The 15135-nt window shown below is 40.1% G+C and overlaps 1 protein-coding gene across 2 annotated transcripts in view; it reads right to left on the bottom strand.

Annotated features, from left to right (window-relative positions):
• Positions 1–15135, bottom strand: part of LOC132379666 (SPRY domain-containing SOCS box protein 1-like) — a 210358-nt gene that overhangs the window by 177553 nt on the left and 17670 nt on the right. The gene's annotated exons all lie outside the window — the stretch shown is intronic.

Below are 15135 nucleotides of genomic sequence, written 5' to 3'. Positions count from 1 at the left end.
GATTGCTGATAACATTGGTGCGCCTCAGGGGTGTGTGCTTAGCCCACTGCTCTATTCTCTCTGTACCCATGACTGTGTGACTAGGCATAGCTCAAATACCATCTATAAATTTGCTGGTGATACAACCATTGTTGGTAGAATCTCAAATGGAGACGAGAGGGCGTACAGGATATATACCAACTAATGGAGTGGTGTAGCAACAAAACCTTACATTCAACATCAGTAAGACAAGAGAGCGGACTTCAGGCAGGGTAAGACAAAGGAACTCATACCAATCCTCATAGATGGATCAGAACTGGGGAAAGTGAGCAGTTTCAAGTTACTGCGTGTCAAGTTCTCTGAGGAACTAACCTGGTCCCCACATATCGATTCAGTTTTAAAGAAGGCAAGACAGCAACTACACTGCATTAGGAGTTTGAAGAGATTTGGTACGTCAACAAATACACTCAAAAAATACTATAGATGTACCAAGGAGGGCATTCTGACAGGCTGCATCACTGTCTGATATGGGGGGGGGAGGGGGCTACTGCACAAGACTGAAAGAAGCTGCAAAAGATTGTAAATCTAGTCAGCTCCATCTTGGGTACAAGCCTACAAAGTACCCAGGACATCTTCAAGGAACAGTGTCTCAGAGGGCTGTAAATCTAGTCAGCTCCATCTTGGGTACTAGCCTACAAAGTACCCAGGAGATCTTTAGGGAATGGTGTCTCAGAAAGGCAGCGTCCATTATTAAGGACCTCCAACACCCAGGGCATGCCCTTTTCTCACTGTTACCATCAGGTAGGAGGTACAGAAGCCTGAAGGCACACACTCAGCGATTCAGAAACAGCTTCCTCTCCTTTGCATCCAATTCCTAAATGGACATTGAACCTGAGAACACAATCTCACTTTTTTAACATATATTATTTCTATTCTTTGCACGATTTTTAATCTATTCAATATATGTACACTATAATTGATTTATTAATTATTACTTTTTTCTTCGTCTTCTATTTTATGTATTGCATTGAGCTGCTGCTGCTAAGTTAACAAATTTCACAACACATGCTGGTGAAAATAAACCCGATTCTGATTCTGGTTCTAAGAGCGGAGCAGAGAAAAGTTGGTGCAGAGTTGTTTCAGAGTCCGTCCGCCTAAAACAGGAGTGAAGTTGAATCCATCTAAGTGCTGTGCCAATCTGGAAAGCTCAAGTACAGGCCAGCCCAGAGCGCATCACTGCTGTGGGGCCCGGGTCCGAGTGTGGGCAATGAACCGGTGCTTGGACAATTTAAATGCTGGGCCTGATGGACTGAAAAGGCAGGGGGTCAGGACTGGAAGTGAAGATCAGGGCTGGTTCTGCTCCATAACATTTTACTTCACTTTCCTCAGTGCCAAGGCTGTGTCATGCTCTGGGCTTAGTGTCTGCAAGCTTTGTGGTGATTTGTCCCGCTGTGTGATGAACTGAGACTGAGGCTCTGGGCCTGCTGCAGCTGCTCCCGGCTCTGGGTTTACAGACTCAATTTCATTCTGAATGCCGATGCTTGCTTTACTGTTTACATGATTTGTTTTTTTTTCTCTCTGTGCATTGGGTGTTAGTCTTTTTTTTAATTGTGTTCTTTCAGCTTTCTTGTTTTGTGGTTGCCTGGAAGCAGATAAATCTCAATGTTGTATAATTTATAGGTACTTTGAATGTTTAGGAATAGCTTCTTCCCTCCACCATCAGATTTTTGAATGGGCAATGAATCCATGTACACTGCATCATTTTTTCTTTTGCTTTCTTTTTGCACTACTTAGTTTATATATAGTATATAATGTCTTATAGTAATGTATAGTTTTTAAAAATTATGTATTGTACTGTACCACTGCCGCAAAACAAATTTTGCGACATATGCCAGTGATATTTAACCTGAATATGATTCTGGCAAGGTACTGTGGGTTCCTCTATCAAGCAGCTCATCAATGTTTGTGGTCCACATATAGGAATTCATATTTTGAGATTTACTGGAAAATCAATAAAAAGATTGAAAACGAGATTTGCACTTTTTCACCACCATTTATCTGTGAAGGAATACCTTGAAACAGAGACAGAACCATTTTCCAGCATTAAAACATAGGAACAGAATAGTTAGGAACTCAAACAAATCAAAGTTTGATTAGAAGTGACTTCCAATATTTAATACTTGTACTGAATAAATCAGTCTCAAGTACTGCAGTTCCAAAGATGAGCAAGATGATTGATCAAAGTAATAAATGGCAGCAGTAGCAAACGTTCGAAAGGCTTCTGTTACCCTGGGGATATTTTTCTCAAACCCATTATAGTGAAAGATTTTGGTTGTTGAGAAATCCTATATTGCTTACAGGATAAATTTAAATTTCTCACTAGAAGATTGTCCATCTGAGCTGAGCACCATTGCTTTTTACGTTAAAAGTTGCATCATGATCTATCTTATTAATGTAATCATGAAAAAAGTAATAAAAAAGTACTTCATCAATGAGGATTACCTACAGTAACTCACATATCTGAATCTCTCAGTCTACCCTTAGATGCTGACAATGTTCATTTCCTTTATCGTATTGAAAGGTCAGATTATACCACCACCAGATGACAGTTATTCTAAGTTTGCCATTAAAAATGCAAAGCTCCATCATCCCATACCAAAGTGTACAACAACATTTATTTTAAAAGAATTCCTTAATGCAAGAAATATAAAACCTCATACAAATTTAAATAAAACTACAGAAGATTCTAAGCTACTCCATGCTTTGGACAATATACAAAAAAAAAGAAGCTAATATTCACTTAACTACAATGAACATGTAAGCAAAATAATACATTTTACCACCAAAACAGCAAGTTTGGTTGTTGGATCTTACATCTATTCAGTAAGCAATCAGGCTAACAAATATTTTGGAGTAACAGCCTAGAATCTAGATTTCAGCAATTTACTGCACGAACTGTCATTACTATGAATGCTCCCTCCCGAGTCCTACATAAATAAATTGCAAAATTAGCCAGAGATGCTTGAACTTTAGGTTAGCTTACATTCAGATACATGAATTAAAATGAGACTCATGCAGTCTTTGTTATGACAACAGTTTGCCCCAGCTACCTACAATTTGATGCATACCAATGTCTGAAGGGCATTCACCCTTAAACATGCCATAGTAACCAGACACTAGCAACACACAGTGAAGCTAAGGAGGAGGAGATTGAGCATTCTGCTCTGATTCACATTGAGACACACAGAGGACCTGGTTCAAGATCTTTGTGCCCAGATTAAAAAAGGTTATTCAATGCCTTTCAACACCTCAATTTAGACAAGATGGCAAGGAACCTTAGGATGATCACTACACAGAGATGAATGCAAATGCAATGTCTGTTTTTGATTGATAAGTTCTTCCTATTAGTAAAGAGCAATGGGACTACCTCAAGGGCAAGTGCAACCTACAGCCTGTGAGATATGCTTAATAGAAATATTTAATTGTGAATACTACATCCACGTTGACTCAGTGAAGAGTATATAACCTCATTATCATCTGCGATGCTGCATAACCACAGAATAGCTTTGACCCAAATTTACAAATGCAACTATTGTATGATCTCAAATTTTCTATCGGCATGGAAAGTCATTCAGCTGACTACATCAATGCCAGCCCTCAAAAGATTTCTCTTCTGTCCCATTCTCCCACATTTCTCTATAAACTATCCTCTCTCAGGGCCCTTCATCTCTTCAAATATGCCTGCCACCCACTCATACCAACCTTCATTGCCAATTAGCCAACCAGCACATCTTTGGGATCTGAGGGGAAACCAGCATTCAATGAAGGTAAGTTCCAACCTCTCCATTTTGCACCATAATTCCAACCTAAAGTGCCACAAGTTATAGTTTTTAAAGGAAAAAAAAACACATAATGTCACTTAGTCTTGTTTTCTCAAGCGAGAGAGATGTAAAACTTAAAATTATACCCTATTTCTTAAAATGCTTCATTGTACCTAAAATTCTCCAAAGAAATGCTCAGTTTCAGTAACTGCTATCTATTGAAATAACACACAAATGCAATGTGCCCAACTACGTACTAAGCACCTTGTCTTGCATAAAGATTTTAAAATCAATACCTTTGCAATTATTTCACTCAAAAAGTAGACCATTCCAATTACATTACTACATCAGCAATTGACCAGCAAATGATCATGACCCAATTACATTATTCTTTCCAAAGCAAATAAATGACCAACTTCTTCACAAATCATTTGAAAAATTCTTAATGATGTTGTGAAACTGACATGGTGGGTGGTTTTTAAGGAGAAACCACATCTTTACACTGCTTGAATTGTATTCTGTGCCACAGCCAAAATTCAAAGTATTCCAATTGCTTATGCCATTTATAATGAAAGTCAATTCTTTTGATGTTACATGGGTCCTCTTTGAGCACACATTTACTCCTCACTGTTTGTACTCCACTTTGCAGCAATGCTAAAATTGTAGCATAAATTCAGAGTCTGGGTCTGACCTAATTTCAGACAGAGATCCCCTGGAGGGTACAGTCTCACACCATTTGGTTTTGACATCATTTACAACTCCAGTGCACTGTCAGGCTAGATTTAAAAAGTGCTCAAGGGGTTCCTTGTACTGAACCTTCAAACCCATCTGCATTTAATTTAAATATTTAGATAGTGTCATACTTAAATTTAAAAATTTGGAAAAGATTTCACATATGAAACCTGTACCACATTGGTCAACCTACAAAGTAGTGGTTGTATGAAATGATTTTGTTATTTCTTTGGACTGGTGCCAATTATTTCACTTGCCTTGAACACAGGAGTGTCAAGTGATGTCAGACTGTCATCAACAGCACACATTCTGAAGTTAATGAAAAAGAAAAATTAAAATCATCTTCTTGAAATTTTCACATGGAGCAGAAGACATTACCATAAGACCATAAGATATAGAAGCAGAATTAGGCCATTTGGCCCATTGAGTCTACTCTGCCATTTCATCATGGTTGATCCAATTCCTGCCTTTTTCCTATATCGCTTCATGCCCTGACCAATCAAGAATCTATCATCCTCTGCCTTAAACATACATAAAGACTTGGCCTCCACAACTGCCTGTGGCAAAGAATTCCACAGATTCACCACTCTCTTGCTGAATAAATCCTCCACATCTGTTCTAAAAGGACACCCCTCTACTCTGAAGCTGTGTCCTCTGGTCTTAGTCTGTCCCATCATAGGGAACATCCTCTCCACATCCGTTCTAACAAGACCCACCACCATTTGATAGGTTTCAACGAAGTCACCCAGCAATCTTCTAAAATCCAGTGAATACAGTCCCAGAGTCATCAAAAGGTCTTTATAATGACAAGCCATTCAATCCTAGAATCTTATCATGAACCACCTTTGAACCCTCTCCAGTTTCAGCACATCATTTTTAAAGTAAGGGGCCCAAAACTACTCACAATGCTCCAAGTGAGGCCTTACCAGTACATTATAAAGGCTCAGCATTACATCCGTGCTTTTATATTCTAGTACTCTTGAAATGAATGCTAACATCATATTTGCCTTCCTCACCACAGACTTAACTTGCAAATTAACCTTCAAGGAATCCTGCACAGGAACTCCCAAGTCCCTTTTACCTCAAATTTTAGTACTTTCTCTCCATTTAGAAAACAGTCAACCCTCTCATTTCTTCTACCAAAATGCATGACCATACACTTTCCGGCACTGTATTCCATCTGCCACCTCTTTGCCAATTCTCCTAATCCAAGTCCCTCTGAAGCCTCTCTACTGCCTCCATCTATCTTCATATCATATGCAAAAACAGACCAGAAAGCCATTAATTCCATCATCCAAGTCACTGCTATATTACATAAAGAGAATCAGACACAAAACAGAACCCTGTGGAACACTGCTCGTCACTAGCAGCCAATCAGAAAAGGTTCTCTTTATTACCACTCTTTGCCTCCTGCCAATCAGCCTCTGCTTTCAAGTTACTGGGTGTCAAGATCTCTGAGAATCTAACCTGGTCCCAACATATTGATTCAGTTATAACGAATGCAAGACAGCAACTACACCTCATTTGGAGTTTGAAGAGACTTGGCACGTCAACAAATATACTCAAAAACTTCTATAGATGTACCATGGAGAGCATTCTGACAGGCTGCTTCACTATCTGGTATGGGGGGAGGGGGACCACTGCACAAGACTGAAAGAAGCTGCAGAGGGTTATAAATCTAGTCAGCTCCATCTTGGGTACTAGCCTACAAAGTACCCAGGACATCTTCAAGGAGCAGTGTCTTAGAGGGTTGTAAATCTAGTCAGCTCCATCTTGGGCACTAGCCAACAAAGTACCCAGGACATCTTTAGGGAATGGTGTCTCAGAAAGGCAGCGTCCATTATTAAGGACCTCCAGCACCCAGGGCATGCCCTTTTCTCACTGTTACCATCAGGTAGGAGGTACAGAAACCTGAAGGCACACACTCAGCGATTCAGGGACAGCATCTTCCCCTCTGCCACCCGATTGGTCTCTCTCAGGTTCAGGTGCGACCCTTCGCATTTGAACACGTCAAATCTCCCCCAGAAGAGATCCCAATGATCTAAGAACCTGAAGCCCTGCCCCCTGCACCTGCTTCTCAGCCATGCATTTATCTGCCAAATCATCCTGTTTCTAACCCTAATGGTACATGGCACAGGTCACATTTCAGAAATGCATGGAACCCGGAGATCCTTCTTCTCAGCTTTCTGTCTACCTCTCTAAATTCTTTCTTCAGGACCTCTTTACTTTTCCTTCCTATGTCATTGGTACCAGTGTATACCAGAACATCTGGCTGCTCTCCCTCCCCCTCCTAAATGCTGTGGACATGATCTGAGATGTCCTTGACCCTGGCACTTGGGAAGCACATACCGTGTGTCCCTTTTGTATGCACAGAATCTCCTGTCTGTTCCTCTGACTATTGAATCCCCTATCAGTACTGCTGCTCTCTTCTCCCTCTTTCCCTTCTGCACAACGGGCCCATGCTCAGTGCCAGTGATCTGGACTCCGTGGCGTTCCCCTGGGAGGCCATCCCCCACAAAGATATCCTAACGGTATACTTATTAGTGAGATGAATGGCCACAGGTATGCACTGCACTAACACCCTACTCGCCTTCCCATTCCTCCTCCTGATAGTCACCCAGCTACCCGCCTCCTGCAATTTCTTCAAAGAATTCCAACAGATTAATCAGGCAAGATTTTTCCCTTAAGGAAACCACACTGACTACAGCCTATTTTATCATGTCCTGCCAAGAACCCCAAAACCTCAGCCTTAATAACTGACTCCAAAATCTTCCCAACCACTGAGGTCAGACTAACTGCCCTATAGTTTCCTTTCTTCTGCCTCGCTCCCTTCTTGAACAGTGGAGTGACATTTGCAATTTTCCAATCTTCTGGAACCATTTCAGAACCTGGACATTCTTGAAAGATCAGTACTAATACCTCCACAATCTCTTCAGCCTGTTCTTTCTGAACCCTGGGGTGTCCACCAGCTGGTCCAGGTGACTTATCTACCCTCAGGTCTTTCAATTTCCCAAGAACCTTCTCTTTAGTAATGCAATTTCATACACTTCATGACCCCGACACCCAGAACTTCCACCATAGTGGTAATGTCTCCCACAGTGACAACTGATGCAAAATACTTAGTCAGTTCATCCACCATTTCTTAGTCCCCATTACTACCTCTCCAGCATCATTTTCCAGCGGTCCGATATCCACTCTCACCTCACTTTTGCACATATGTACCTGAAGAAACTTTTGGTATCTTCTTTAATATTACTGGCTAGCTTACTTTTGTATTCCAACTTTACCTTCTTAATGACTTATTTAGTTGCCTTCTATAGTTTTTTTAAAAGCTGACCAATTCTCTGACTTCCCAGTAATTTTTGCTTATTATATGCCCTCTCTCTGGATTTTATGATGCCTTGACTTCTCTTGTTAGCCACGGTTGTGTTGTCTTGCATTAAAATACTTCATCCTCTTTGAGATGTATCTATCCTGTGCCTTCCGAATTGCTTCCAGAAATTCCAGCCATTGCTGCTCTGCCATCATCCCTGCCAGTGTTCTTTTTCAATCAATTCAGGCCAACAACCCTTTCACGCTTCTGTAATTCCCTTCACTCCACTGTAATACTGAGACATCTGATATCTCAAATTCAACATCTCAAATTTCAGGGTGAATTTGATCATAATATGATCACTTTCTCCTCAGAGTACTTTTACCTTAAACTCTCGAAACAATTCTTTTCCATTGTACAATACCTTATCGAGCTGCTCTTAAAAAGCCATCTCATAGATATTCTAGAAATTGCCCCTCTTGGAATTCAGCAGCAACCTGATGTCCCCAATCCAGTTGCATATGGAAATCCCCCATGACTATTGTAATGTTACCCTTTTGGCATCCATTTTTTTATCTCCCATTGTAACTTGTAGACCACATCCATACTGCTGTTTGAGAGTCTGTAATCAAGTCTCATCAGGGTCTTTTTACCTTTGCTGTTCCATAGCCCTATCCACAATGATTCAATCCCTTTCAACCCTATGTCACCTCTTTCCGATGATGTAATTTCATTTTGACCAACATTGCAACGTCACCCCCACTGCCTTCCTGCCTGTCCTTCCGATACAATGTGTACCATTGGACATTGAGCTCCCAGCTATGTTTCAGTGATATCCACAATCTCATACCTACCAACCTACCTACAAGTTCAACTTGCTTATTCCGTATACTGCGCACATTCAAATATAATACATTCAGTCCTGTATTCACCCATTTTGATTTTGTCCACCTTTTACATTGCAACTCAATATTGCATGCCATCTTGCTCTATCACCAGCCTGTCCATACTACACATAGCCTCACTTTGTAAACCAGCTACCTCATCTTCAGCACTATCATCCACCTTTCCTACGATACCTTTTGCATTGAAATATAGGCAGCTTAGGACATTAGATGCACCATGCTCAACCTTTTGATTCCTAACTTTGTCTAAGGTCTTGCCAAAATCTGCCTCCACAACCTCTTCACTCACTGTTTTGGCACTCTGATTCCCATCCCCCTGCATCTTCAGTTTAAACCCAACCTTGTAGCATTAGCAAGCCTTCCCACTACCGTTTTAGTCTCCCTTGAGTTCAAGGTCAAACTGTCTCTTCGGTACAGGTCCCACTTTCCTTGGAAGAGAGCCCAATGATCCAAAAATCTTATGCCTTCCCTCGTACACCAACTCCTTAGCCACATATCAAACTGTATAATCTTCCTAGTTCCAGCCTTACTAGCACGTGACAAGGCAACAATCCTGAGGTCTCAGACCCAACTCCCTGAACACCCTATACAAAACCTCATCACTCGTCCTACCCGTGTGATTGGTACCTATAAGGACCATGACCTCCAGCTGTTCGCCCTTCCACTTAAGAACACAGAGGATTCCATCCAACATATCCTGGACCCTGACACCCGGAAGGCAACATACCATCCGGGAACATCATTCTCACCCACAGAGCGCCGTGTCCGTTCCCCTAACTAGCAAATTCCCTATCACCACAGCATGCCTCTACTCCCCCACTTCCCTTGAGTCACAGAGGCAGACTCAGTGCCAGAGACCTGACCACTGTTACTTTCCTCTATTAGTTCCCCCCCCCAACAGTATCCAAAGTGATAGACCTGTTGTTGAGCATCAACAACTTCCATAATAGCAAATGAAAGTCAAAGTAAATCAGGGTTGTACACAATTTACTACACAAAGACAACGGAGAAGTTCACTCTATCTTAGTATAAGGAAAGGAAAGTTTTCTCTTTAAAAGGTTATGAGGGTGTTTCAGCGTAAGAAAGCCAAATACCAGGAGCTGGTAGAGCAGTGCCAGAGGCTGGTGGAGGGCATGATGCGAGCATATAGAGGTGGGATGTAGAGGATTTGATGGCTGCTTACTGTGCAGAGCCTACTCTCTCCTTGATATTACAAGAACTGCAAAGAAAAGAGCCATCAGGACTGACACAGAGGCTGCTGAGCGAGCCCCCAGATGGCTATGGATGAAGAGGTGTGACCCATGGACCAATGCTGCTGGGACACCATTCAGGGACTGATTAACCCTGGCTGGGTCACCAGGGTGAGGGTGGCTGATGATGGAAGACCCGAAACACCCGATGACCCCAGGTTACATCATTGATGATTGTTTCCCAGCACATCCTAGGATGTTTCTGAGCATCAAGAAAAAAAATATATAATTTAATGATTAACAGTGATATCTAGTACCAGATCAAAGCAAACTTCTGCAAAACTGAGCAAATTCAGTTGTGTCACAATAACTTGTTTTGTTAAAAATAAGTTTATTAAAGTTTATATGGTTTTGTCTTGGGGAAAAAAATCTAGATCTATCTTATGATCACAACCACCTGTAGCCACATGAGAATTTCACTTTGTAGCAATTCACTGTGCACCCCATCCAGTACATTCCTACCAACTTAACATTGTTAGCCAACATGATATGATGGCTCACTGGCCTTCTCATATTAAAACAAGGATTCAAAAAATTCAGCATGGGAATGAAAAATATCATCTCATCTAAGAATAGACTTCCAAAGATCAAGAGTAGAAGGATATTGGTAGAAATTTGGTTTAGCAAGGAGTTACATTGCTTTAATAATAATTGCTTTAATAATAAATAATAATAAATCTAAGCATGCGGCACTGTACAATTTTTAAACTGAAATATTATCAGAGCATTATTTCTACAAATTATGTTGCTTTGGCAATTCTGCAGACACTCCAGAATCTTAGGATTCTTTGGTTGATTTTTTTTAAGTGAAGTTCCTTCAAACAGAGTAAAAGAGAACTCCGAGTAGCTTGATGAATTTGTATTTCTTTCTTTCTTTGGAGGATTTTCCTCCTCTTTAAAAGCCACTACGCTCTGATTTATTATGATATGATTTTGAAAAGAAAATCAATGTGCAATGATGCAGGGTAAACATTCATTATGCTCTTCTAGGTTTCATTTGGCTCTGATTTTAAAAAAGTTACAAAAATGATGCCAATCATGTCAAAATTCAATGCAGGAGCATGCAATTATATATGGTTTTATAGCAAAAAAATCGCAATAGCGCATAGCAAACTCAGCTGACAAAAACAATCACCAACTCCATAAATTACAATGAGGTTCAAGCTTCGATGCTTTAAACTAATAGCTCAAAACTCTTTTGAAAATAAAAGTGCATTTTATATTGTTTATCCATCCACCACATAACAGAGTAAGTAGAACAGAAAGCTGGTAATACAAGATAGTAAAGCAAAGAGATTGAGATGTTTATAACTGGTCCATTTTAAATCAAGACAGCTTTTAAATGAGAAGGCAAATGCTAAAGCTTAGCCCACTGCTCAACTCTCTCCGTGCTCATGACTGTATGACTAGACATAGCTCAAACACATTCTTTAAATTTGCTGATGATACCATTGTTGTTGACAGAATCTCAAATACCGACAAGCAGCATACAGCAGTGAGATAGATTGGCTGGTTGAATGGTGTTGCAACAACTTTGGATTCAACATCAGCAAGGAATTGACCAAGGAATTGCTTTAGTCTGCAAGAAGGGGAAGTCTTGAGAACACACAACAATCCTCAGTGTGGGATCAGCAGAGGAAAGGGTGAGCATTTCACATTCTTGGGCATTAACATCTCAGAGGATACATCCAGGACCCAGCAATAAACCATTCTGAAATTGAAACATTAATGTACAACCATTACAGGTCACATAGATTTTGATACATTTACTATCTGTTCTTACTTATCATTTTGTTTTTTTTTAAATGGGCTTTTAAAGAGATATGAGAGTAATTTTCCAGGTATATTATCACAAGGAAAGGTAAGTCAAAACCAGAGGTCATTCGATGAAAAACGGTGTACAACAAACGTCAGGTTGGCAATATGAATGAGAACACAGTAACTGTAGAAAGCTGAGGGAATGTAAAAATGAAATAAGAAGTGCAAAGAGAAAAGTAAAAGACTGATAGCAAAAGGGAACTTGAAGAATCTTCCAACAGGGTTAGAAGTAGATGGTAAGTTAAAATAAATAAAATAAAGATGTCAACCAATTAGAATACAGAAGAGATTTACTAGAATGTTACCTGGGTTTCAGCACCTAAGTTACAGAGAAAAGTTGAACAAGTTAGGTCTTTATTCTTTAGAGTGTAGAAGGTTGAGAGGGGGACTTGATAGAGGTATTTAAAATTATGAGGGGGATAGATAGAGTTGACGTGGATAGGCTTTTTCCATCGAGAATAGGGGAGATTCAAACAAGAGGACATGAGTTGAGAGTTAAGGGGCAAAAGTTTAGGGGTAACACAAGGGGGAACTTCTTTGCTCAGAGAGTGGTAGCTGTGTGGAATGAGCTTCCAGTAGAAGTGGTAGAAGCAGGTTCCATTTTGTCATTTTAAAAAAATTGGATGGGTATATGGATAGGAAAGGAATGGAGGGTAATGGGCTGAGTGCAGGTAGGTGGGACTAGGTGAGAGTAAGTGTTTGGCACGGACTAGAGGAGCCGAAATGTCCAGTTTCCATGCTGTAATTGTTATATGGTTATATGGTTAAATCCAATAGCTCTAAGGCAGGAGGTTAACCTTAGTCCCGATGAAGGGGCCTCACCTAAAATGTGGATTTTTTTCCTCTCCCCATTGACACAACTTAACCTGCTGAGCACTCCAGCAATCTCTGTTTTAGTTTAACCTTGTTGGAGAGAAAGCATCAACAACAGGACACAAGCAACAATCAGCTGGAAACATATGGATGGATTAGGGAAATCATGGATTTATTAAAGGTCACTCATGGTTAATTAACTTCATTGAGCTTTTGGATGAGGTAACAAAGGTCGTCAATGAGGGAAACACATTCGATATAGTGTATGTAGATTTTAAATTGCATTTGATATATCATCAGATTATAGGCTGAAACTCAGAAATAAAAGAGCAGAAGCAACATCAACAGTAAACTGGCCAAGCGACCTGAACAGTTGTTTTTCAGATTAGAAGAGAGTGTACAGAGGAGCTCCAGAGAGATCAATATATCCGCTTTATTTCAACTTTCTGGCTATTGGTTAACTTATTGGACTTATGGATAAGTCCTTAATTAAGCCATCCACCTTGGAAGATCACAGCATGTTATTGTGCAGAGGGACTTGGGAGTACTTGCGCATGAATCACAAAAGGTTGGTTTGCAGATGCAACAGGTTATCAAGAAGGCAAATAGAAGGTTAGCCTTTATTGCTAGATGGACTGAATTTAAGAGTCTGGAGCTTATGCTGCACCTGTACAGGATTCTGGTGAGGTTATACCTGGCATATTGTTCAGAGTTCGAAGTATATTTATTATCAGAGTGCATATTATGTCACTAAATACAAATCTGAGGTTCATTTTCTTGAGGGCAATCATAGTAATAATAAGAAACACAATAGAATCAATGAAAGACGACACCCAAAAAGATGGGCAACAACCAATGTGTAAAATAAACAACAAACTGTGCCAATACAATAAAAGAGAAAAAAATAATAATAAATGAGCAATAAATATTGAGAACATGCGATGAAAAGACCTTGAAAGTGAGTCCACAAACTATGGGAACAATTCAGTAATGAAGCGAGTGAAGTGAAGTTATCTGGTTCAAGAGCCTAATGGTTGAGGGGTAATAGCTTTTCCTGAACTTGGTGTTGTGGGTCCTGAGGCTTCCCTACATTCTTCCTGATGGCAGAAGCAAAAAGAGAACATGTCCTGGATGTTGAGGATCCATGGGCAGATTAGCCATGATCTTATTGGATTGTGGAGAAGGCTCAATGGGCCAGATGGCTGACCCCTGCTCCTATTCCTAATGTTCTTAAGTAAGAAGAAAGACAAATGATTTGGATGTTTAATGTAAAACTTTCAATTTACAGTTAACAGAAAACTTAAAAGCATAGTGAATCATAAGCAAAATACTAACACATCTTAACAGAATATGGATAAGAGGAATGGATAGGATGTGGCAGATTAAATTTAAAACAGAAAATTTAAATGTGTTACACGTCAGGATATAAACACGGAGAACAGATGGGAGAACCGTACGACAGTACAGGAGGAGCAATATTGGGCTTTACACCAAATGTAAAAACCATTAGAAGGGCAGGGCAGGTTGAGACAGCAAAGTAAGTGTCATATGAGATTCTGGATTTTACAAATTAAAGTATGGAGTACATCAGTGAATAAGTCATTAGGTTATGAATATGGGTTTGGTCATACAGTGCCTGATAAAGTACTCAGCTCATAGCCCTTTGTTCACATAAACGAGTATTACAACTAGGGATTTTGATCAATTTAACTGAGAATTTTTATGTGTGAATTATATGCTAATTTTCTCCAGAGTAGAGACTAAAAAACAGGGAAAATTGTAAAGTATGAAAAACTAAAAATTCAAAAACTTAGTACCGTACTTAGTTGAACCAGCTTTTGCAACTATTACAGCCTGTATTCTTTTTGGGTAAGTCTCCATGAGCTTTGCACAATATGATGGAGCAAGACTGGCCCATTCCTCCTTGCAAAATTGCTCAAGCTGTGCCAGTTTAGTTGGGGAGCGGTGGTGGAGAGCAATCATGAGAGCAACCAGTAATGTGCAATTGGCTTAAGGTCAGGACTCTGACTTCAATTTTCTTCATTTCAAGCCATTCCCTGGTTGCTCTGGCAGTGTGCTTTGAGTCATTGTACTTCCTCACCAGTTTAAGCTTTCTGGCAGAGGTGAGCAGGTTTTATCCAGGATCTTTAGCAGCATTCACCTTCCCATCAATCCTCACCAGATTTCCAGTCCCTGCTGCTAAAAATCATGCCCATAGCACAATGCTACCTCCTCCATACCTAACAGTAGGGATGGCATTACCTGCCTGATGAGCAGTGGTAGCTTTATGCCACACATATCATTTACCACTTAGTGTTGAGGCCAAAAAGTTCTATTTTAGTATCTTCTGACCACAAACTTTCTTCCACATCTTTACAGGCTATGGTTTCATATTTATTTCATTTTTTTTCATGATGGACTTCATTGAGCTCCAAGATAAATTCAGTGTCTTTGAGATGGTCTTGTACCCTTCCTCAGATTTGTGCTTCTCTGTGATCATTTTC

This window comes from Hypanus sabinus, chromosome 2 (assembly GCF_030144855.1).
Source record: "Hypanus sabinus isolate sHypSab1 chromosome 2, sHypSab1.hap1, whole genome shotgun sequence".
NCBI classification, from domain to species: Eukaryota; Metazoa; Chordata; class Chondrichthyes; order Myliobatiformes; family Dasyatidae; genus Hypanus; species Hypanus sabinus.
Note: the sequence above shows the minus strand (reverse complement) of the source record. Positions and strands in the feature narration are given on the sequence as shown.